This window comes from Lactuca sativa, chromosome 3, assembly GCF_002870075.4.
Source record: "Lactuca sativa cultivar Salinas chromosome 3, Lsat_Salinas_v11, whole genome shotgun sequence".
Taxonomy (NCBI): domain Eukaryota; kingdom Viridiplantae; phylum Streptophyta; class Magnoliopsida; order Asterales; family Asteraceae; genus Lactuca; species Lactuca sativa.
In genome coordinates this window covers 86,914,805-86,941,413 of record NC_056625.2, presented here as the reverse complement: position 1 = coordinate 86,941,413, position 26,609 = coordinate 86,914,805, and the positions used below count along the sequence as shown (strand labels likewise).

Below are 26,609 nucleotides of genomic sequence, written 5' to 3'. Positions count from 1 at the left end.
GATAGGGTTTTCAACCCACAATAATAAAGTTATTATGTTTTATCATCAAAAAATTAATGTAGTTACCCATCCACATTATGTTCTTTATTTCTTAAGGATCTACCATAAGAATCATCTATCATTCACTCATTCATTCCTAAGGATTGTCCTATAGAATAGGCACAAAGTCCATCGCTTTTAGGCTTTATACAAGAAGAACTAAGTCCATAGTTGTCGAGGTTATTTTTTAGGCACTAAGTCCATAGCTGACGGGGTTTCTCTCTTTTATTGATAGTATTATTTTAGGGACTCCACCCAAAATACATGTAAATGGGTTTTTAGAGTGCATCTGATGAACATATCGTTCACAACACCTACAGGTTGCGAGTCTGTTAGTGTTCCACTGGACTGTCTAGAATAGTCCATGATTGTCATCTATACTCTGCAAGATGACCGAGCCATCGCTTGGGTCATCACTTCTCATCATCTTTCACCTCTCATCATCTATATCATCTTTCATCTCTCATAATTCATCTCATTTTTCATCTCTCATCTCATCTCTAATCTACCCATCTTTACCCATCATAATTATAGGTATAAAATACATATACAGTTTAAATCGAGTAAAACATGTATATTTTGTTCATCCATCATAAATATCAAGAACACGGATAATATGTACACATAACATGTATTTTATATTATATACTTCATATCTATGTGTAAGATGAAAGTAACTATGCACTCACTTGTTAAAGTGATGATTCCAAACTTGGGCAACGTTTCACTACTAACGATTCTATTTTCCTTCGATGAAACCTAACATTATTATCGCTAAGTCTTGTCTAATATTTATTGTGACTAATTATTAGTGTAGATTCATCATTAAATCAAAGTCTACTTTCATGATCTATCAAGTAAGGAACAACCAGGTATGATCATATCGGAGGTAGGGTGCGTTTGGTATACAAAATATACTGTTTGGAAATCCCACTTTAAACACCTCACTAAATCACATCCTAGACAACATCCCCGTAAGTAGATCAGTCAATATAATGACTTGGAATTACTAATAAATCTTTTTTATAGGTTCATAATAACGATAATGAACTTAAACATAAGTTATACTTAAAGTACGATAAGCATAACTCAACTTACAGGGGGTTTAGCGAGAAACCGGGCTCTATGGGAGCAGAACTTCCGAGCCGAAAGCTCTTCTTCTTGGAGCCGTCTAGCACGGCGGGGCTTTCCTCTAGCAATTAGGATTTACTATGGATTTGGGAGAGGTTTAGATAGAAGTTAGAGAGAGAGAGAAGGGTTATGGTGTGAGGAAAATGGGATGATCTCGCATCCTATTTATAGACTGCAAAATGGCCAAACTCGTCGAGTTTGAGCCTCCAACTCGTCGATTTGGTGCCACATGTCACTATCTGTTGGCAAGGCGTGGGGTCCGTGGGGAGAAAGCAATGGTCTAGATTAAAACATGTCACCCCTTTCGCAACAACACCCTTCTAATTTCTAAATTCCGTAACTTTCATATACGAGCTTCTTTTTCGACGTTCTTTATATCCACGTGTAGATATTGACAATATCTACAACTCTCCTTTTGATTCCATCGGTTAATTCTTGACATATTTTAAATTTAAAAGAATGAGAAGATTACACTGTTAACGACTGTGTAAAATTCATAACTTCTACATACGGACTCCGTTTTCGTCTATCTTTTTATCATTGAGCTCCTATTAATGAGATCTTCAATTTTCATTTAGGTTGTGTCGGCTAAAAATCAATCGATCTAAAATTCAAGTTTCGGGCTGTGCACTACTTAGCTAAATCTTAAAAAAATCATAATTTCCTTATACGAAGTCAGATTTAGACGTTCTTTTTATGTACGTTCTTGGTTTAACGTATACTATGACTTTCTTTTAGATTGCTAAGGCTAAAAAGTAATTTATCAGAAATTCACTTTTTAACGTTACGCGGTGTCGTGCCGGTTTTGCCATAAAACTTCTGTAGGCCATAACTTCTTCGTTATAACTCGGATTTCATGGTTCTTTATATGTACGGAACCCTTGTGACATATATACTATAACTTGCTTAAGATTATTCATTCTAAATAATTTTCCATCAAAAAGTCATTTTTGACGCTTATTGTCTCTAAATTGACTAGCTTGAATCTACAGGTATTACAAGGTTACTGTATCAATTGGGATGAATCGTTATGAGTAATACACAAGTTTGTCAAAGTATGATGACAAGTGTCATTATTAGATGTAATAGTTGGACATACATAATCTTGAAATGAGTAGGAGGTTGTCTATTGCAAATTGGTCTCGTTGAAACTGAAGGGGGAGATTATTTAAAGGTGAAGTGGAGGTCTTAACTGATGAATTTGAGTTTTGGTACAAAAGGGTAGACTATTCATTTTCTTAAAAAAAACAATAAGGGATATATGATGGTGCTGAGGATATTGATGTTTGATATGGAATATTATGTAATGTAAATATATTTTCACAAAATCGTAGATCTCTTGAAATGATAATGATTTTGGCTATTAAACTTAAAAGTTTGTATCCCTTTTTCCAAAAGGGTAACTAATGAAAATGAAGGATTGTGATCTAGGCTGAAACTTGTCCTTTCTAATGGAAATTGTAGAAGCATAAAACAAGCAACCAAAAGTTCTTAATTATTGTAAATAAGGTTTATCTTTGAAAAGAACTTCAAAAGGGGACAAATTGTGAAGAAATTTCACAGGTATCCTATTAATAAGATGCACATATGTCTTAATGCATTCTCCCTAATATGTAATGCCAATTCATCATTGAAAATAGCGAGTTCATACTGTTTCAAGGATGTGTTTGTGTTTCTTCTCAACAATCACATTATGTTGTGGGGAATAGGGATTAGACTTTTGATGAATTATTCCTTTTTCTTTGAAAACATAAATGCTTTCATGAATTGATCCTAACTTAAAAGCATTATCTATTTTGATCATTTTGATGCCAACTTTGAATTGATTTTGAATGAAAGAGATGAATGCTTTGAGAGTAGAAAAAAGCATAACTTTTATGAGTAATCAAATCTACCTATGTATGCCTTCTATATTCATCAACTATACTAAAAAAATATTTGAATCCATCAAAAATGGTATGCTTGTAAGGCCTCCAAACATCAACATGTAATAATTTAAAAGGTGCATTAGTAGTATAAACACTTGTATGAAGGGGTAACCGATGTTGTTTAGACTTACAACAAATGTCACAAGATTCAACATCTTTATTACAATTTGAAGATGATAAAGACAACAACTAAAGTTTATGGACATCAGTATGACCTAAACGTTTCTACCATGTCATAGTATATGAAGCAGAAACATAACTAAATACACAAGACTTGGAAGTTGGCAAAGAAGAAAAAATAGAAAAACTGTAAGAAAAATGTTGCTTGTAATCATTGTAATAAAAAACGTACAGATCATTGATCATTTTGGCAAACATTCCAAGAGAAAGTTTATTCTACAAGGAAGGGTCCTACAAGAGACACATCTGATTAATGAAAATGGAAAAGATGTGTAACTATCTGGTTAATTTTGATATGTATGCAAGATTATAGTTAACATGTGGGACATATAATACTCCATATTGAATGATTGAAGCATGTAATTAAACATCTCCTATGTATGAAACTGAATTATATTGACCATTAGGCAAGAAAATTGAATGAGGCTGAGTTATAAGAGTCAAATAAGGATTACTTATTAGAACATATATGATCTGATGTTCCCAAATCAACAATCCGAAAATGGTGTTTATGAAGATAAGCAGAGGATTTATAAACATTTGCAACAAAACTCTTAAAAGAAAAGAGACTACCCTCTAGATTCGTGGAGTTATCTGTGATAGATGAATTTGTAAGAGAGTTGGATTGCCGATTATTGTTGTTCAAGAGGTAGATCAAATGTTGATACTGTTCTAAAGTGATGTTGTTTGCTGAAGAAGTGATGTTATCAACAATTGACTTTGGTTGTTTAAATTTGGTTTTTGTAAACTTGAAGGTAGATGGAAAAACCATCAACAAATAACACTGAGATTTGTTTTGAACTCATTTCTTATAGTGACTAAAAATGTGTAACATCCAGATCTTGAGTTACTATTTTATTTTAAGATAATTATGATTTTTAGTGGGTCACGATGTGAGGATAGCCTTGTCACGTCATGAAATGGACACATTTTTCGAGGATGATCTTTCCAGTGTCACGGCGTGACACATGATCTAGAGAAAATCCTAATTATTGGAATTGGATACTATTTAAAGGAAGTGGAGGGCTAGGGTTTATTTCACTCTTGTTATGATATGTGAAACGAGCTTAACGTCGTAATGAAATCGTTTTGTCTAGGTTAATTATGAGAATCACAACAAAGAAAGAATCGGCGTCAGTCGTCATCTGGGAGGTGGTCCTGAAACAAGGCTCCGATGGTCTAGTCAGTAATTAGATGAGAGAGTTAGGGTTTATTTTAAGGTGGAGAATGAGGAATACATTATTCTAGAAAAGAAGGGTTTCTTTTATACCTATTTTCATAGGAGCATGTACCTGACAACACCTTTTCTCCTGTATGGGCCAACAGGACGTGGAGATGTCCTATTGGTGGATCGTGTACCACTAATGGTTATCTGTTATTGGTGTAGAACCACCAGAGGTTAGCGCTCTGAGTGTTACACTTGTTGCTCTGGGGATGGCCAACTATGTTTTTAGCTTATTATAGACATGAGTTTCTTGTTTTGAGTTGGACCTTGGCGCTAGAGCGTCATGGTCTAAACGCGAGTCCACTAGGACGAGGAGTCGGACCTATCACTTGTGCTGAGTAGCAAGCGTTAGCTTGTTTGTCCTTTAGATTACTACTCCGTTATCTTTAACATATTCCTAGTAGGATACGTTGATAAGTCCCCTAGGCTAGTAGACTTCTGCATTGGGATGATGTAACTGAGTTGTTCTATCCTTAATCAGGACACACGTTCGGTGGAGATGGCCCTGATGTCCGCTGGTGTGACAAAGACGTTCTGTAGAGACAGTTTTTACTGTGGTAACCATTTGATTCTCCTGCTTTGTATTTTAAATTTCCCATATTTAGGGAAAATTTTATTCTTCGTTTCTCCTATGCTTCAACCGTCTCAGTTTTCTTCTGTGTGTATTCTTTTCCTACCATTTTCTAGTATCGATCTACAATGACATCCACGCGATCTAGGAACGACCTGACATTGGAAGAGTTCAAGCCCCTTCAGTTTCGGGTTGGTTTTATGCTAGAACACGGACTATAGTTTCCGAAGAAAGGGGCTATAATCTATCAGCCACCAGCGGGGAAGGTTGGAGTCCCTGTGTGGATCTTCGAGGCGGGACTTCGGCTGCCGATATCAGATTTCTTTGATGAGGTTGATGTGCATAAAGTATACCTATCAAAATTTAAATTTATTACCTAACAAACGTTTACTAACTATGCACTTTTAGGCAGTGTATCTAGTTAGATTATAGAATAGGTAAGAATCAAACTAAGAATCAAACTATAATTGGGGGGGGGGGTTTACTGATTTTTCAAGCTCAGAAGAACTTACTATAAACTAAACAAGTAAGCAACCATAGAAAACAAATTAACCTCAAGAATAAATGAGTACTTATGCTTAGATCAAATTTCACCTTCTCCTACGGTTGATTTCTAATGGATGGATTATATTCATTACCAATTTGTTATCTAGCTATTATGATAAAAATAGCTACACTTACCAGTTTATGAATTATCATGCAATGATCATGCACAAGTTAGACACCAAATCAATAATAAGCACAAATTGGACTATGAATGATAATAGTTACTTTACTATGATCATGTTAAGCAACCAAACACAAATTAAGATTAATTATGCTCTCTAACACAATTAAAGTTACAAAATTTAATTACTTTATCAAAGATGTGATTAATCCTAGCTCTAATTATTTAATGGTCACAATTAATTAGGAGACAAATTCATGTAATTAGAATGACCAACTATCACACAAAATCTTATTTTTAAGAAATATAAACTAGAACTAAAACATACTAGCGTTTGGATTATCAAACATAAGTAAAATATATAATAAGTATCCAATAATCGAAATCAACACATATGGATTAGGTTCATCTTCACCAAACATAAGTAAAAGGTTTTTAGCCTCTCATTATAGCAGAAAAACACGCAAAATCCATATAAATTAAGCTATACATAGGTAATAATTAGCAAAATTAATAGATCCATGTTGAAATATTCTAATTGTTCTTCAATTCTTGAGCTCCACTTGATTCTCGATCTTCTTCTGAGTTTCTAGAGGTTTTTAGTGGCAATTATCCTAAGAAAACCGGTTGGAAGCCTTTACATTCGAGCTAATGTTCAGGTATTTATAATTTCCATATATTGGTTCACCATGTCGTGGTCATCATGTATATCTCATATTCTCCAAGTTAGCTGATTAGTCGAAAATCTTCCCTCCATCACGTCGTGTTGGATGATCACCATGATCACCACGATGTGCATGTCTTCTTGCTCTCAGCTCCTCGTTTACTTCCTTTTATCCCGAGCATGTATTTGCTACTACAAAACATATTTAAACCATAATAAATATATTTTTTCCCAAAATAATTATAATTGTAGCTAAAAGTATTGGAAATATGCATGAAATATGTAGTTACATTTGCTCATATCAAAATACCCCATACTTGGTTTTTGCTTGCCTCAAAAAAATTAACTTTAGTATTATCATATCAAAACCTTAGCTACCAACATTGCACAAAAGAATGCATTTTAAGCTCTCTTCATTACATCAAGACTAAAATGCATGTATTTGTGTCTAAATTTTCCTAAGAACTTCCCTAATCGTAAATACTCACAATCTTCATAAACGTTTCCCCACTTCTTTTGAACAACACTCATTTTATGCATTCCTCTGAATATATCCTCAGAAATCTTTCTAAACCTCAAGGTAATTTTTGGCTAAGACCGCAAGCATACATATGCAATGATAACCTAGAAATAAAAGTTACAAATAATAACTTGGCAAATTGCATTATGCTTGAGTCTTCAACTTTGAGTCTGTTGGGTTTTAGTTCAAAAATAGTTTCATAAACTAGAAAAAATATGGCAATGAAAGACTTCAAATTTTGAACATAACATAACATTTTATACCCACCAAGGATCTCCTTGCAAGTTGAATAAAGATTTAAACACCAACCAAAGAAGAGGTGAAAAAATGACAACCTTTGTAGTTCTTTGGGTCCTCTTGGGAGGCTTGGAAGATTATGAAGAATGTGGAACCTTTGAGACACCAACAATGACTCAACTTGATGTAGATGCTAGTCCGTAAACTCTTAATTCCATAAGATTTAAGTTCATAACCAATATGAACTTAAAGAGGGCATGGAAATGCAAGTAATATTCATGAAGAGATGAAGAAGAGTGAGTGAGAGAGAGAGAGAGAGAGAGAGAGAGTAACCTCCTCTAAGGAGGTTACGGTATTGGGAACCAAGAATGAAGCACCCAATTCAATACTGGAATCCTCATATTTATATTATATTAAAGTGAAGTCTTTAACCATTAGGTCCTTCCACTTTAGACAAACATGTCCCTAAAGCTTACATGTTTCCCATGCTTCTTATTACTTTTGATTAAACAAACATGAAAGCCATACTCTTGTCTTTTGACTCTGATTTTATAAAAATAATAAAAAGAAGAAGATAAAAGCTTTATATTTTATAGACCAAGTTTATAAAATATAAACATTAACTTTTTGGTAAAAAACAAAAAAACTTATCAAGTCCTAAATGTTGTGCATGACTTATTAATTCATATCATATGAATTATATATAATGTTACTTGCAAATGAAAATTATTATTTCCTAGAAAAAATAATTTCCAATTTAATTATAAGAGTTTATTGAATATTTATTAAAACCAATTTCTAATAAACAATCAATTGTATCAAGTTGTTATTAGTATGACCCATTAGTATCATATGTTAATTAGCAATATCACTTTAATATGATTCTTGAGCATACTAGACCTTTCAGAGTCTTCAATAATTGAAATTTTTCTTCATGATATTTCTTGATTTTCATAGTTTTGTAGACTCTTATATTTCTCAAACTTTTGCAATTTTTTTTCACTCAAAACTGAAAATCCTATAAAAACATATGCTTAAGCAAGAGAAATTAACTTCAACCCTTGTTGGTTAAATGTATTAGTCTAAGGTGCAATGACTACTTAAGCTCTTCTGGATACATTTGTGTTACATGATGCTAAATGTATTATGTCCCTCAAGCTAAGCAAGGTCGTGCTTTTGTTCCATTATTTCACTAGGACAGACAAGCCACAAATACACTATAACATATATCGGCTCAAATAAACATCAACACTCGCATTAGATCGTCCCATAGTATTTTTTTCAAATCTTTCTAATAATTGTTTTAAATCCTAGTATTTTTTTTTTCAATTTTTTCTCTTTTCAGTATACTTGTTGTCCTTTTTCGATCACCTACCCCACACTTAAATGATGCAATGTAGCAATTTCATAATAAAACAGTTAAAGAAGAAAAAAAATTAAAAGATGAGAAATTGGAACAGACTCCCCTGGGTTAGTAGTGGAAAAATCAAATTTTTAACCTTGTGTGGTAAAACTTAGACTTCTCGTATAATGGATGGAAAAAATATTGTTGGACCTTATTTTCGTGAATGTAAATGTGCCTGATCAAGATAAATCAAAGAACCATTCTTCAAAAAGTGCAGTGATCCTCAACCACAATAACGGAAATCAACGCCACGTTGTGGTGCCGAGTTTATAAGTCTTCTTGGTCCCGGAATATGAGATTCCTAAGACGTGGTCTAGAGATGCCACGTCATAGTGTCTTCTCATAATATCTTCAAGAGCCAAAATAATGCACTTTTTCTTTTTGTAAAATTTCTTGATACCCCTTCTCTTCATCAAGTGGAAACCCCACACTTATTCAAAAACATGGTCTTCAGTTATATTCTTCTACAAATCTCACGACTTTTTCATTAATTAAGCTCCTCCACTGTTTCACTTTCTTACTGCACGGCAAAATAAGATCGAAAGACTAGAGAAACAGATGATCATTTAGTTATACTAAATATAAAACAAAACTCAAAAGAAATTAAAAGGAAAAGAAAATACAAACTCTTAAAAATCGGATTGCCTCCCGAAAAGTGCTTCTTTTGAGGAGTCGTGAGCCGGACTCCTTCCCACTCTATGTTGTTGCATTTAGGAGTGGGATCTCCCTTTTCTCTTTCCACTTACACTTGTATGCCTGAGCCCTTCTTATGTATGCCTTTTTACAAATTTTGTTCTTCTTTTGAGTAGTGCTTTCTTCGCGTTTACATTCACCCCTTTGTTCTTTCCTTTCACCTTTGTACTCTTCTTCTCATCTAACTCCATCTTAACCATTGTTGGATCCTTTAATTCCCTACCCATATCTTCATCAATTATCTCAACTTCTTAATATAAATCATCTTCCACTTCATCAGTTGCCTTTTCCACTTGAGCCTTAGATGTAGTGTATGCAATCACCTCGATTAACATAGGAATCGAAGCTCTTGGTTTCGATCATTTGACATTTGCAACATGAGGCTTCTCCCAAACTTTTAATTCGTCTTCCTTCATCTTTTCAATTTCAACTAGCTCATCAATAGCTTCTTCGTTATCATCCATCTTTGATACTTCATCTCTTAGTATTTCATGACTCACTTTTGGACTCATTTCAAAAGCAACTTCCTCATTTTCTTCATGAAGTGTGAGCTTTGAGTTATGGATATCAACAAGACCTTTGGTGGTACTCAAGAATGGTCTTCCCAAAACTATAGGATGGTCTTCATCTTTTTTCATATCCAATACCACAAAATCAATCGAATTTTTTTCCCATGTTCACTAATAAATCTTCAATGATTCCATGTAGGTTAGTGATTCTGTGATCGTGTGATCTGCCATTCTTAGTGTCATCTTCATGTCATGGAGCCTTGATAGACCAAGCTTCTTGTAGAAAGATATGATATAAGATTAATCTTTTCTACCAAACCAACTAAAACATTTATAGAAGTAGAATTGCCCAATTCACAAGGCAAAGTTAGTTGGCCCTGATCTCCTATTTTGATTGATAACCCATTGATGACTACAACTGAGCATAACTCATTTAACATAATGGTTGGCGCTTTTTCCAACTCCTTCCTATTTGTCATAACATCTTTTTAAAACCTTGGAATATTAGTCATTGACTTCAAAAATGGAGCATTTTTCGAGTGTGAGAAAACTTGTTCAACAAATTTATTTTGTTCTGGCTCCAAAGAATGCTTAAGGACTTGAGAAGGGAATGGAAAAGGAGGCTGATATGAATTTAAAAGTGAACAATTTTAGTCCTCTCCTGACCACGTCGTGGTAGAATCACCACGACTTGGTTAATCATGAGAATGCGATCCACATTTTGATCTTTTATCTTCGGGCGTCTCTTCTTCCAAATATGAATCAGACTATATATTAGCTGTTTCATGAATCATAAATGGCTGAAAATGAACTTCTTGTTCATTGTAAATCTCCATTACATGAGGTTGTGATTTTTGGTACTGATTTTGCGGTGGTAATCTCATTAACAAGTGTTGTTAATTTCCCAATTTGAGTCTCTATTTTCTTGATGGAAGCTTGATGATTCCTCACATTAACTTCACTAATATCATGCCTGTTTTCTGAGGCTTCCATAAACCTATGAAGTACCAAATCAAAATCTATCTTCTTCTCAGGTGGTGGTTGCTCTTTTTGGTAAAAACCTTGACCAGTTTGTCTAATTCATCCTTTTGCTTCTTGCACTCTTCATAAAGCAACCATTCCTTTTTAGGCTTCCTCCAATCTTCATCATATCAATCACCACTTGAGTTGCAAACTTGTGCTTTTTGATTACCATTCTCATCTAGATCACAATCCTTAGTCAAATGTAGCCCGCCACAATTGTCACAACAAAATATTATTGCATGGATATATTCATCCATCTTTGTCATACTCCGATCCATATTCTTTAACATTGCCAAAATGGAATCCATATTCTCGTCGCCTCCATATCCTTTACCTCTAGTAACATCTTGTTGTGGGTTATGATACTCATGTGAATGCATTGCGAATTCTTCAATCAACTCTTTAATAACGGTCGGTTCCTTCTTCGTCATTGGTACTTGAGAGTCAAGAAATTGCCTTGTTGTGACATTCACCCCATTATAGAAAATGGACACTTCTTGTTGGACATTGAGATATTGTTGAGGAGAACTCATAAGCAAACCCTTGTATCTCTCCCACGCTTCATATAAGGATTCTCCAACCTCTTGTTGAAAATTAGAAATCTTCTTCTTAAGCTTTGAGATATTTGAAGGTGGAATAAATTGCTCAATAAAAGCAACATGAAGATTTGGGTACGTAGTAATGGATCCGGGCGCGAGTGATTTCAACCAAACCTTAGCTTCATCGGTAAATGTCACCGGAAGCATCCTAAGTAGCACTGACTTGCGTGGCATGTTTGGAACATTAAAGTAGTTTGCAATGTCCTTTACTTCATCAATGTGCTTGAATGTGTCTCTGTACTCTTTCTCTGTGAAAGGTTAGTTCTTGAGCATTGGTAGAATATGCCTCTTGAGCTCAAAACTTCTTTCAATAGGTATCTCGGGTGTTACAAGATCTGTGTCTTCATGTATCCTCTTCTTGTAGTCTCTCATAGTCATTCTCGTAATAATCACTAAAATAAAACAAAACAAGAAAGCATAAAAAGAATAAAATTTACTAAAGTAAAATTTCATTGAGACGTAACTTTGACGTGATTGTTGTTCAGAAAGCAAAGTAAATGCATAAAAGAAACTTTTTGTGGTTTTTACCCCACAAAAAGGATCGAGTAACTAAAAGCAGTTAACCTATAAATCAAATAAGCCATTCCCTAGCAACGACGCTAAAAACTTAATGTGCATAAAATATACCTATCAACTTTTAAATTTATAACCTAACAAATTTTTACTAACTAAACACTTACTGGCAGTGTATCGTGTCATATTATAGAATAGCTCAGGTAAGTCGGGTGTCGAACACAGGGAACGAAATTCAATTAAATAAATAACCATTTCTAATTAAACTAAGAAACAAACTATGATTGGGGGGGGGGGTGTTATTGATTTTGAATGATCAAAAGAACTTACTATAAACTAAACAATTAAGCAAACACAAAAAACAAATTAACTTAAAGAATTAAAGAGTACTTCCTAGATACGATTTCACCTTCTCCTATTGTTGATTTATAATGGATGGATTATATTGATTACCAATTGTTAACTAACTATTATGATCAAATAACTAGAATTACTAGTTTATGAATTATCATCCAATGATCATGCACAAGTTAAACAACAAATCGATAATAAGCACAAATTGGATTATGAATGATAATAGATACTTTCCTATGATCAAGTTAAGCAACCAAGCACAAATTAAGATTAATTATGTTCACTAACATAGTTAAATTTACTGGCTTTAATTACTTTATCTAAGATGTGATTAATCTTATCTCTAATTATTTAATGATCAAAAAAATTAGGATACAAATTCATGTAATTAGAATGATCAACTATCACACAAAATCTGATTTTTAAGCAATATAAACTACAACTAAAACATGCTAGGGCTTGGATTAGCTAACACAAGTAAAATCAATAATAAGCATCCAATTATCAAAAGCGACACATTTGGATTAGTTTGATCTTCACCAAATAGAAGTAAAAGGTTTTTAGCCTCTCATTGTGGCAGAAAAACACACCAAATCCATATAAATTAAGCTAGACATAGGTAATGATTAGCAAACGGATGGATTAATGTAGAAATCTTCTAATTCTTCGTCAATTCTTGAGCTCCACTTGATTTTCAATCTTCTTCCGAGTTTCCAAAGGTGTTTAGTCACAGCTATCCTCTAAAAACCGGTTGGAAGCCTTTAAATTCAACCTAATGTTCGAGTATTTATAATTTCCATATATATGCTCACCAGGTCGTCGTTGAAAGTCACCACGTTGTGGTTGAAAGTCACCATATTATGGTCATAATGTATATCCCATATTCTCCAAGTTAGTTGATTGGTCGAGAATCTTCCCTTCATTACATCGTGTTGGAGGCTCGCCACGATGTGGTCTTCAGTATTCAAGTCTTCTTCTATCTTCTTGCTTCTATTTTCTTCCTTCCAGCTCCTTGTTTGCTTCATTTTTATCCCGATCATATCATTGTTCCTACAAAACATATTTAAACCATAATAAATATATTTTGTGCCAAAATAATCATAATTGTAGCTAAAAGTATTAGAAATATACATTAAATATGTAGTTAAATATGCTCATATCAGAGGTCATGCACGAGTATGGTTTCTCTATGGACGACCTTACTCCTAATGTTGTTAGGAAGATTGTTGGCTTCAACTTGGATTTCCAAGCCTTGGGTGTACTTCCTTAATTTCGAGCCTTCCATGCTTTCTTCAACTCATCAACCCAGTCGGGCATGCACTCTTTCTCTCAGCGGCGTAATACTCTCGTGTTTATTGTTAACCAGAAGGCTCTTCGAAAGAAATGACATGAACGGTGGTTGTGGGTTAAGAGTGACTGGATCGGTCTTGGCTATCTCCGTGTAGCCATTACCTCTGATTTGACATGTCAATTGTCGGGCACACGTTTGTTCGTGGCTCAAGCGTTGAAGGGGATCTGCTTTAACGGGGAAGATTGGCAAGACTACATCTTGGTAGCGGCGGGGATGAGTGACGCTTGGCGAGCCCGTGGGATGATGCGTTAATTTTACATGGCCAAGGATGGTAAGTGTCACTTCCTTAACCCTTTGTTTTGAGAAACTTCCCTTGGGGAGGAGAAAAATCATTTATTGCTTGTTGTTTCAGTTGTAGGTACTAAGAGGATTTTATCCCTCAAGAGAGTGCTGCATGGGAAGTTTAAGGGTGACCTTGAATATCACGTGGTTATTTTGGTGGAGGCTCCCCCACCACCTACTAGGACCACTCGTGCGTCTGTCCCATCCATTCTGTCCACCGCTATACACAAAGGGCCTAGCGATCAAGCTGATTCTAGCCTGATGGGTGTAGTTGTTGACTATGTTTCCTATAAAAATCCTTCAACTTGCTTTCCCAAGGAGCTGATGGTGAAGGGGGGGGGGGGGGGGGAGGGTCCGTTGGTGGCAGTCGGGTTGCCATTAACCAGCACACAACTTGGGCAAACTCCTCGCTCATTCGTGATGTTGGGCCATTACAATTGGTAGCCGGTTACACAAGAAGCATAAAATTAATTTCATGCATCGGGGCTCGCCTGTTGTGATCGACATCCTCGATGATGACACTTCATGTCAGTCGGAGGGAGTGATCCAGGGAGAAATTGCACCGCACCAGTGACTAGTGCCCACGAGTGGTGTCGTCATATGTTTCCTCCAGCCACTTTGGAGGAACTCCTTTCTCATTCCCACATGGATAATGATCTCCAATAAGTTGCTCCCCAGGTTGCTCCGTATTTGGTGGCAGTAGATAGTTTCCTTCGCTACTTGGGTGCTGACTTGGTGGAGTTGGGTACCGTCAGGACTGAACATGAGGAGCTTGGGCAGAAGGTATGGCTCCTTGATGGTGAGAAACACAAGTTTAAGGAGCGCTATGTTGTTTTATATGGAGAGAAGTTTGCCACTGAGGACTAAGTGGTGAGCTTGGAAAAGAAGGTGGAGCATTTTTCACATTAAGTGCAAGATCTGGCAGCAGAGAAGGAGGCACTGGAAGTGTGCATGTGAGAGAAAAGCAAGCGGCTAGTTGTTAAAGCATCAATAAGGAGAGCCTTGGAAAAGGATTTGGCTTGGATCCTTCAAGAGGAGGATGTTCGCATGGTGGACTGGGTCATAGAGAGTGAAGAATTTCCACTTTGCTCCTGAAGGCGGCATGCATGGCTGCCAGTATTGAGGGTGGTAGATAGGCAGTGCGGAAGCAGTTGGCTACCAGGAATTTTAATCCGGTGGAGTTAAGTGCTGCAGCAAAGTCAGCGCAGGTGAGGCATGCTTCCATAGAGGCGTTCTTGGAGACAATTTTGCCTCATACCTCCGCCTTGGTGAGTTGAACTTGGCAGGGCTCCGCCAACTTAGTTTGGATTCTTAGGCTGAAGAGCGTCCTTCGGTGGGCTATTCAGGGACATTGGACCTTCTTCTCCTTCTCTCGACAATTAAATTCTTCTTTTTCCCCAAACCACATTTCCTTACTCCATTGGTTTGTTTGTAGCCCTGTGTGGTCTTTATGTAAGTCTGGGCGATGTGAGACAGACAATGCATATTTATTTTTTATTTTTATGGCATTGTATTCTCATTTGGAAGTTTTTTTGCCTTAGTCTCCGATGTTTATGTTGGCTAATGGGGTGCGTGTGTTTGTTTCTTTCCTTAGTGAAGCAATTCTTACCCAAGGTCTATGCTGGCCTTGGGTTTTTTTTTTTTGGATTGATAGTTGAGTAACCTGCTACATCTGCGACTCCGGAGCTCTGATTTGTTTAAGTTCCCTTTGGGCCCATCCTTGGGCTAGCACTGGGAGCTTGGAATGTGTCCCCTTTTTGAGTCGTGGGCCTGTGCTTTTAGGCCAAAGCATTTTAATTAGCTTTTGGTTGTGAACCTTGGCTAGCTCATCTTTTTAGGGTGTTGTTTTTAGCTAGAGTTTTCTTATCACCCTTTTCGGACTTTGTTTTAAGTCTTGGACTACGGGGAGGTTGCACTCTGGACCTAGTCATCTAATTCAATCCAAGATCCTCACCTCGATGCGTTTAGGACTTAGGCATTTTTCATTTCAATCGAAAGGTTATGAGACTTTGAAGTCTTTATTCATGTCATGTTCGAAAAGTTATGGCCCTTTGGGATGTATTGACATTTTAGGGAAATTTAAAGCCTATGGTTGCATTCTCATAATGGTTTCACTCAAATGATGTCGATGATCATTCCTTCTTATCATTTAGTAAGTGTGTACAACCTCTTGTTTAAATGGTACCAAGCTTGGATAGTAAAAAAAATGTTCTAATAGTTTTCTTTTTGATAGTGGTTAGTTTGCATCACTTTACTGATAACACATATAGGATATCAATATTATTTGGTGAGAACAAAAAGTAACTACACTATGACACAAACTTGGGCCTAGCTCTTGGGCAGTCGTTGGGGTGTGATTATCCGTTAGGAGTTTGATCAAGATTCCCTTCCCCTGAGTGTATCTTATCTCGATCCTCACTCTAGTTGTAGAAGTGGCACATGTGATGCGCATTTTAGGTACAGGGGATTGGCATCTCGTTCCGCGATTCCAATACATAGGCTCTGTTATGGTGTGTCTCTATAATCTTATACGTTCCTTTCCAAATGACACTCAACTTGCCTTAGGGCTATGCGTGACTGGACTCGTTCTTCTGTGGTAACCATTCTCGCACCTTGAAGTTTTTTATGAGCATGCGTCGATTGTATTAATTTTTGGTACGAGCCTTATAAGCCTCTTGGCAGAGTTTGCCAGCTTTGCGCTTTTCGTTGAGTATGTCCAGGTCTTGACGCTGTTCAACCTCATTGGTATTTGCATCGAACGTCGTCACTTGCAATGATTTGCTTAATATTTTGAGTAGGAGCACTGCTTCCGTGCCATACATCAAGATGAAAGGTGTTTCTCTGGTACTAGACCTTAAGGTCGTACAAGACGACCAAAGTACTATCTATAGTTCCTCGATGCAAGCCCCTTTGGATTTGATCAAGAACTTCTTGAAACCATTGCCAATGATCTTATTTGACACCTCAATCTGGAGGTTGGCCTGAGGGTGGGCTACTGAGGTGAACTGAAAATGAATTTTCTTTTCTTCGCACCATTCCTTGAAAGGACTACCCTCAAATTGAGTACCATTGTCACTGATTAGGACTCCGCGCGGGGGGGGGGGGGGGGGGGGGATTCCATGAGGATGTTCTTCCACATGAATTTTAACATTTGCTTGCATGTGATCGTGGATAGTGGTTCAACCTTAATCCATTTAGTGAAGTAATCAGTAGCAACTAGCAAGAACTTGGATCCTCCAAGGGCAACCAGGAACGACCCTACGATATCTACACCCCACTGATGAAAATGACAGGGGCTGTTGATGTTGGTTAGTGGCATGGCGGGCTATTTTTGGAAGGGGGTGAATGCTTGGAACTCTTGTCATTTCGTTGTGAGTTCAGCTGCATCCTTATATATGTCAGGCTAGCATACTCCTAGGTGAAGTATCTATCTCATGAGTGCCCATGTGCCTTCGTGCGCCCCACCTTCGCCTACATGACTTCCCTCCAAGAGATATCGTCCCTCTGCGTATGCGATGCATCTGATCCACGGTACTAGATACCCTTTCTTGTACAATTGTTTCTCCATTATAGTGAACTACAAGGCTTTGACTTTGATTTTTCTGGCTGCCGCAGGATCATCTGGGAGGACCCCATGTAAAGGTAGTCAAGATAGGTCTTGGTCCAATCGGGGGTGCTGCGATGGTATCATTTTGTTTATTGTCAATACTTCTCTCCATGAGAACCTCTACCAACACTTTCTTGGTTAATTGATTGAAAGATGTCGATGCCAACTTGTTGAGAGAGTCAGACCTCACATTCTTCCCCCGAAGAATTGGCTTGATCTTAAAGCTTTTAAAGTAATGTGCTAAATTTCGCATTGCGTCTAGGTATCTTTGCATTATCTAGTCTTTGGCTTCATACGTGCCATTGACTTGGTTGGTGATGAGTAAAGAGTCGCTAAAAGCTGAGATGTATTGCTCTTCATCCTCTCGTGCTAAGCAAAGGCCCACAAGAAATGCTTCGTATTCGTCATCGTTGCTGGAGACCTGAAAGTTGAATCCCATGGCATATTTGATTTTGTTGCCACTAGGGTTTTTGAGGACCAAACCTGCGCCAAACCCTTCCTTACTTGCAGCACCGTCGATATGTAGTTCCTACACATCTGTACTCACTTTGGGGTCTGAGGGTACTATTGACATGACCGTTGGTGCCCTTTTGAATGTATCAGGGATTTCTACTTGGAAGTCTGCTAAAGCTTGAGCTTTGATGCTGGTGCATGGTCAGTAATCTATGTCGTGCTCCTTAGCTCGATGACCTATTTTTCCAGTCGTCCCGAATTTTCCGGCCTTAGGAGGATTTGCTTCATTGTAGAGCTAGTTAAAACATCAATCTTATGAGCCTGGAAGTAGCATCGGAGGCGTCTGGCAGGGAGGGGGCTCGCCATGGCAACTACTTCTTATCCTTCTGGACTGTCAGTACTGACGATATAGCTTTGCCAGATGCTGATAGGTACATTTTAGGGTCTCTCCTGGTAGGGGGCTCGCCATTGGTAGGAGCTGCTACAAGACTTCATTCATATGTTGCAGGGCTTTATCGGCCTCTTCTATCCATTTGAACCAAATTTATTTGATACAACCCTTTAGGTTATGGAAGAGCGGAAGGGTTTTTTCAGCTGACTTGGCAATGAACCTACCGAGCGTCATTAACCTTACGTTGATCTCCTGAACCCCCTTTAGGTTATGAGGGGGTCTTGGAGTTGAGGAATTCCTGGACTATGGTTTAGTTTGGTGCGATTCCTTCTTTGTTTATCTGGTAACCTAGGAAATGGGCCTCTTTTACTCCAAAGGTGTATTTCCCTAGATTGATTTTAATCTATGGTTGTGCCAGAGTCCGGAAGGTTTCCTCAATATCTCCAAAATAATGCTGCATTGTGATGGATTTTGATAACCATGTCTTCAATGTATACCTCAAAGTTCCTGCCGATCTGGTCGATGAAGACTTTTTCCATCAGGTGGTAGTATGTTGCCCCGTCGTTTTTATCCCAAATGGCATTTTCCGGTAGCAGAGCGTGTCGTGATTGGTGTGGAATGCCGTCTGTAACGCCCGTAGATCAGGGCTAGTCAATTTAGAGACAATAAGAGTCAAAAATGACTTTTTGATAGAAGATTATTTAGGATGAATAATCCTAACTAAGTTGTAGTATATGTTACAAGGTTTCCGTACATATAAAGAACGCCAAAATCCGAGTTATAACGAAGAAGTTATGACCTGTCAAAGTTTCGCGACAGAACCGGCACGACACAGCGCGACGTAAAAAGTGAATTTACGTTAGAGCGATATTTAGCCTTAGCATTCTAAACGAGAATCGGAGATCTCGTTGTTGGTATCGAAGCGATAAAAAGTTAGGCGAGAACGGACGTCAAACGAAGAAGTTATGAATTTATAACGAAGTTTTCTGTCGCGGCCTATTAAAAATAAATAATAAAAATAAAAGTCAAAATTAGCCGACGGAGTCTAAACGAAAGTTGTAGAACGTAGTCTCACCTTCGCGTGGATATAAAGAACGTCAAAAACGGAGTTCGTATGAAGAAGATATGAATTTCCGAAGTTTATTAATCAATTTGTATTTAAATTTAAAAGGAAATTCGGAAGCATTATCCGAAGGAGTCACCGGTCTGATCCGAGGTACGCCCCGCGTACTCCGAAGTGTCGACATTCGCAGCAAGTGGCTTCGGATGACACACGCAGTGACGTTTTTCGGACCAGTACGCCCCGCGTACTCCGAGGCTCCAGCCTCCTATAAATAGGATGCGAGGGCAGCCGACCCAATTGCCAATTTCTTCTCTTCTCTCTCCCGTTTTGCATCGTTTTGCGTGCCAGAAGTACCCCGAAGCCCCGGTATTATACCCTAGCCCCGAGGCAAGTCCCGAGATCCCGAAGATCCCGAAAAGTGCGGTTCCCGAGTCGAAGCTCTGCCCGCGAGAAGTTTGATTTTCGAGGAGATCTTCCAGATCTGCTGAGGAATACTACTTCTATAAGCCGTAGTGCTGTCGGATCGTCTTCTGATCAAGTGAGTGTGTAGTTATTTCTTCTAATACAATAATACGAAGTATTTTATATAAAAATACGTGCTATGTGTATATATTTGGTTGTGTTATGTGTGAATGAGTATTCACTCTCTTCTATCTTACAGATCTGCTTATTTCTTTATGAGATATGTGTCACGTGTGTGTGCCTCATCTGTTATGTGATATATGTGTTGATTAAAGCATGCTATACAGGTTTTCTTTAAACTATGTATACAAATGTATATTTTTATCTACTAATATTGTTGGGTAGAACATGGGTAGATGGGTTAGTTGGTGACTATGGAGTTAGCGCCTGCTGTTAGATAAACCTTGGTGACTATGGAGTTAGCGCCTGCTGTTAGATAAACCTTGGTGACTATGGAGTTAGCGCCTTTTTGTATAAACCTTGGCGACTATGGAGTTAGCGCCTATTGCATAAACCTTGGCGACGATGTGACTTCGTGCCTATTTGATGAACCTTGGCGACTATGGAGTTAGCGCTTGTTAAGTAAACCTTGGCGACTATGGAGTTAGCGCTTGTTAAGTGTACCTTGGTGACTATGGAGTTAGCGCCGCTTAAGTAAACCCCGACGACTATGGAGTTAGCGTCTTATAACTATGGATTTAGTACTCGATAGATAAACTTTGGCAGCAATGGATTTTGTGCCGATTCCTTAGGAATAAGTGAATGAAGGATAGTTGGTTCTTAGGGGGAAATCTTAAGAATGATGATGGAGATGGGTATTTGAGTTGATTGTTTGATAATTGAATATAATAAATGTATTATTGTGGGTTGAAAACCCTATATGCTCACCAGGCTCCCAAGCCTGACCCACTCAGTTTTCTTTTCATTACAGGTAATGACACAAGAGTATAAGTCGGCGGACTTGACGAGAGATTTTGGATTATAGATCAGTAGTTGAATAACTATTGTAAGGTCTATTTTATGTTGTTTATGCTTTTGGTCTGTAACGAACATGACATCCCGAGGTTTTATTATTTAATAAAAATACATTCTTTTCGAGAAATGTTTTGATAAAATGGTTATCATATTTTATTTTGGGAACAAATTCCGCAACCGTTTCCTTTAAACGATCACTCTGATTTTGAAAACAAAGCATAAACAAATCGGTCTTTTCTGGCCGTGAAATTGGGGATGTCACAGTTGGTATCAGAGCATTAGTTTAAGCGAACTAGGAATTTGTAGGATTTCTAGACTTAAACTTAGAATGCTAAGCAATGATTGCGAGTTGAGTGTGTCCATTATATTTTAGGTAGTACACCTAAATTGACACAGGCACTATTTTATTTTAGGAAAGTTGCCTAAAATGCTTTTGCGTGCTAAACGTTTTGTGTGATAGCTATATTGATGCTATTATTTGTTCGGATCTATGGTCTGTTGCCGACCGGATCTGGAAACCTTATGTGTATAGGATTCTAAGCGTACGTCTACGATATTAGAACTAGCATATAAACGTTTCGGAGTGATAAGGATGATTTGAATATCTATCGTGATTAAAGATCTAATTTCACCATATTCGGTGTATAGATCAAAAATGGTGAGAACGAGGAGTGGAGTTGGAAATGCTGATGAGAACAGGAATCAAGTACCAGTAATTGAACAAATACCTGTTGTGGCAGCAGCGCCTGAACCAATGACAATGGCCGGAGTTCAAATGATGATCCAGGCAATGTTGAATAATCAGATGGAAGAAACTAGACGTCTGATCAGACAAAATCGCGAGGAATTGTCAATTCGAGTAGAAGAGCTCGAAGTAAATGGAGGGCATTCTGAAGGAGGAAACTATAGTGGGACCGTTGGTCAAGCCAACCCACCAATAGTTCGCCAAAACAACCAGGATAGAGGAAATGATGGACGTGGATGCAAATACAAGGATTTCATGGCATCCAAACCACCGTGTCTTTCTGGGAGCCCGACACCGGTGCAAATCATGGACTGGATCTCCGAGATGGAGACAATGTTTGAAAGTTGCGAGTGTAGCAACAGACAGAAGACCGCTCTTGCAATCCCTCTGTTAAAATCTGGAGTATTGAGCTGGTGGAAGTTACTGGCTGGTTCAATGCCTAAGGGGGAAGCTAGCAAGATGTCTTGGGAAGAGTTCGTGGGGCAAATGAAAATGCAATACTGCTCTGAGCAGGATCTTCTGGAAATCAACAATGAGTTTCAGAATCTGAAGAAAGGAAAATTGAGCGTTACTGAATACGCTACGAGCTTTACGGAGAAGATGAAGCTTATTCCATACCTAATTCCGACTGAACTTTCCAAGGTCAACAAGTTTGCCAATGGATTACCAGCGGACTTTGGTCCGATAGTCAAACAAGCAACCACTCCGAAAGCTGCCATCTGGGCAGCCAAAAATGTTGAGACCCAAATAAAAGAAAAGGGTCTGGAAAGGGCTGAAGTTGGAGAGAAAAGGAAGCGTGAAGGATCTTCAATAATCAATAAAGAAAGTAAATTCTCGAAAACTGGAGGAAGAGATGAGGCTAAGTGGTGTGAGAAGTGTAAGAAGAGACACTTCGGGAAATGTAGCGAGGAGATGACTTGCTACAAATGTGGGAAGACAGGGCACTATGCCAACAAGTGCGCACCTAACAAGAAGATGTGCTATAGGTGTAATGGAGAAGGTCATATTTCTAAAGACTGCCCACAGAAAAACACACCTCCACAACCAAGGGCATTCAACATGTTCCTCAACGAAGCAGAAAGAGATGGGAGGGTTAAAGGATGAAGACTTCATATTAATATATAAAGTCGTTAAAGTCTGTATCAGGAGGCATAGCCTGTTAGAGGCATAGTATAGGGTGAACTTGAACTTTTGTGTAATAGTTTCAAGAATTAATATAAATCCTAGTTTTGTTATCTGATGTGTTGAATGATTATATGATTTATGTATGGTGACTTGGTTAACTGCGAGACAATACTTGGGACGAGTACGAGTAGGTGTGAATGGTAGTAGAGATCTATACTACCGGAAGCACAGGACTCACGCTTGGATCAGGGGAAGTCACAAGGTTATCAAGAAGCTAGTAATTGATTCTGTTTTATTCAAGTATGTCATTACCATTGTTTCGGTAATGTCTAGAAAGATAGTTGTTATCCCGACCCTAGGGGTCATATCAATTAAGTCCGACTATGATGAGAGGTCATCAGGACACGACCCATCAGGGTTATTACTTAGAATGGAGAGATAACTTATGGAGTCAGTATGCGAATCCTATTTCGTTGATGATTCCGGGACGTAATCATCCTAAGGGGGAGATAATTGTAACGCCCGTAGATCAGGGCTAGTCAATTTAGAGACAATAAGAGTCAAAAATGACTTTTTGATAGAAGATTATTTAGGATGAATAATCCTAACTAAGTTGTAGTATATGTTACAAGGTTTCCGTACATATAAAGAACGCCAAAATCCGAGTTATAACGAAGAAGTTATGACCTGTCAAAGTTTCGCGACAGAACCGGCACGACACAGCGCGACGTAAAAAGTGAATTTACGTTAGAGCGATATTTAGCCTTAGCATTCTAAACGAGAATCGGAGATCTCGTTGTTGGTATCGAAGCGATAAAAAGTTAGGCGAGAACGGACGTCAAACGAAGAAGTTATGAATTTATAACGAAGTTTTCTGTCGCGGCCTATTAAAAATAAATAATAAAAATAAAAGTCAAAATTAGCCGACGGAGTCTAAACGAAAGTTGTAGAACGTAGTCTCACCTTCGCGTGGATATAAAGAACGTCAAAAACGGAGTTCGTATGAAGAAGATATGAATTTCCGAAGTTTATTAATCAATTTGTATTTAAATTTAAAAGGAAATTCGGAAGCATTATCCGAAGGAGTCACCGGTCTGATCCGAGGTACGCGCTGCGTACTCGAGTACGCCCCGCGTACTCCGAAGTGTCGACATTCGCAGCAAGTGGCTTCGGATGACGCATGCAGTGACGTTTTTCGGACCAGTACGCCCCGCGTACTGGCGTACGCCCCGCGTACTCCGAGGCTCCAGCCTCCTATAAATAGGATGCGAGGGCAGCCGACCCAATTGCCAATTTCTTCTCTTCTCTCTCCCGTTTTGCATCGTTTTGCGTGCCAGAAGTACCCCGAAGCCCCGGTATTATACCCTAGCCCCGAGGCAAGTCCCGAGATCCCGAAGATCCCGAAAAGTGCGGTTCCCGAGTCGAAGCTCTGCCCGCGAGAAGTTTGATTTTCGAGGAGATCTTCCAGATCTGCTGAGGAATACTACTTCTATAAGCCGTAGTGCTGTCGGATCGTCTTCTGATCAAGTGAGTGTGTAGTTATTTCTTCTAATACAATAATACGAAGTATTTTATATAAAAATACGTGCTATGTGTATATATTTGGTTGTGTTATGTGTGAATGAGTATTCACTCTCTTCTATCTTACAGATCTGCTTATTTCTTTATGAGATATGTGTCACGTGTGTGTGCCTCATCTGTTATGTGATATATGTGTTGATTAAAGCATGCTATACAGGTTTTCTTTAAACTATGTATACAAATGTATATTTTTATCTACTAATATTGTTGGGTAGAACATGGGTAGATGGGTTAGTTGGTGACTATGGAGTTAGCGCCTGCTGTTAGATAAACCTTGGTGACTATGGAGTTAGCGCCTGCTGTTAGATAAACCTTGGTGACTATGGAGTTAGCGCCTTTTTGTATAAACCTTGGCGACTATGGAGTTAGCGCCTATTGCATAAACCTTGGCGACGATGTGACTTCGTGCCTATTTGATGAACCTTGGCGACTATGGAGTTAGCGCTTGTTAAGTAAACCTTGGCGACTATGGAGTTAGCGCTTGTTAAGTGTACCTTGGTGACTATGGAGTTAGCGTCGCTTAAGTAAACCCCGACGACTATGGAGTTAGCGTCTTATAACTATGGATTTAGTACTCGATAGATAAACTTTGGCAGCAATGGATTTTGTGCCGATTCCTTAGGAATAAGTGAATGAAGGATAGTTGGTTCTTAGGGGGAAATCTTAAGAATGATGATGGAGATGGGTATTTGAGTTGATTGTTTGATAATTGAATATAATAAATGTATTATTGTGGGTTGAAAACCCTATATGCTCACCAGGCTCCCAAGCCTGACCCACTCAGTTTTCTTTTCATTACAGGTAATGACACAAGAGTATAAGTCGGCGGACTTGACGAGAGATTTTGGATTATAGATCAGTAGTTGAATAACTATTGTAAGGTCTATTTTATGTTGTTTATGCTTTTGGTCTGTAACGAACATGACATCCCGAGGTTTTATTATTTAATAAAAATACATTCTTTTCGAGAAATGTTTTGATAAAATGGTTATCATATTTTATTTTGGGAACAAATTCCGCAACCGTTTCCTTTAAACGATCACTCTGATTTTGAAAACAAAGCATAAACAAATCGGTCTTTTCTGGCCGTGAAATTGGGGATGTCACAGTTGGTATCAGAGCATTAGTTTAAGCGAACTAGGAATTTGTAGGATTTCTAGACTTAAACTTAGAATGCTAAGCAATGATTGCGAGTTGAGTGTGTCCATTATATTTTAGGTAGTACACCTAAATTGACACAGGCACTATTTTATTTTAGGAAAGTTGCCTAAAATGCTTTTGCGTGCTAAACGTTTTGTGTGATAGCTATATTGATGCTATTATTTGTTCGGATCTATGGTCTGTTGCCGACCGGATCTGGAAACCTTATGTGTATAGGATTCTAAGCGTACGTCTACGATATTAGAACTAGCATATAAACGTTTCGGAGTGATAAGGATGATTTGAATATCTATCGTGATTAAAGATCTAATTTCACCATATTCGGTGTATAGATCAAAAATGGTGAGAACGAGGAGTGGAGTTGGAAATGCTGATGAGAACAGGAATCAAGTACCAGTAATTGAACAAATACCTGTTGTGGCAGCAGCGCCTGAACCAATGACAATGGCCGGAGTTCAAATGATGATCCAGGCAATGTTGAATAATCAGATGGAAGAAACTAGACGTCTGATCAGACAAAATCGCGAGGAATTGTCAATTCGAGTAGAAGAGCTCGAAGTAAATGGAGGGCATTCTGAAGGAGGAAACTATAGTGGGACCGTTGGTCAAGCCAACCCACCAATAGTTCGCCAAAACAACCAGGATAGAGGAAATGATGGACGTGGATGCAAATACAAGGATTTCATGGCATCCAAACCACCGTGTCTTTCTGGGAGCCCGACACCGGTGCAAATCATGGACTGGATCTCCGAGATGGAGACAATGTTTGAAAGTTGCGAGTGTAGCAACAGACAGAAGACCGCTCTTGCAATCCCTCTGTTAAAATCTGGAGTATTGAGCTGGTGGAAGTTACTGGCTGGTTCAATGCCTAAGGGGGAAGCTAGCAAGATGTCTTGGGAAGAGTTCGTGGGGCAAATGAAAATGCAATACTGCTCTGAGCAGGATCTTCTGGAAATCAACAATGAGTTTCAGAATCTGAAGAAAGGAAAATTGAGCGTTACTGAATACGCTACGAGCTTTACGGAGAAGATGAAGCTTATTCCATACCTAATTCCGACTGAACTTTCCAAGGTCAACAAGTTTGCCAATGGATTACCAGCGGACTTTGGTCCGATAGTCAAACAAGCAACCACTCCGAAAGCTGCCATCTGGGCA

General features: G+C 38.2%; 1 non-coding gene across 1 annotated transcript; it reads left to right on the top strand.

Moving 5' to 3' along the window:
• Window positions 1-11,301: 11,301 nt before the first annotated feature.
• On the top strand, window positions 11,302-11,409 carry LOC111915593 (small nucleolar RNA R71). The gene has a single exon (XR_002858202.1). It is a non-coding gene; the product is annotated as a small nucleolar RNA R71 (small nucleolar RNA).
• The last annotated feature ends 15,200 nt before the right edge of the window (window positions 11,410-26,609 follow it).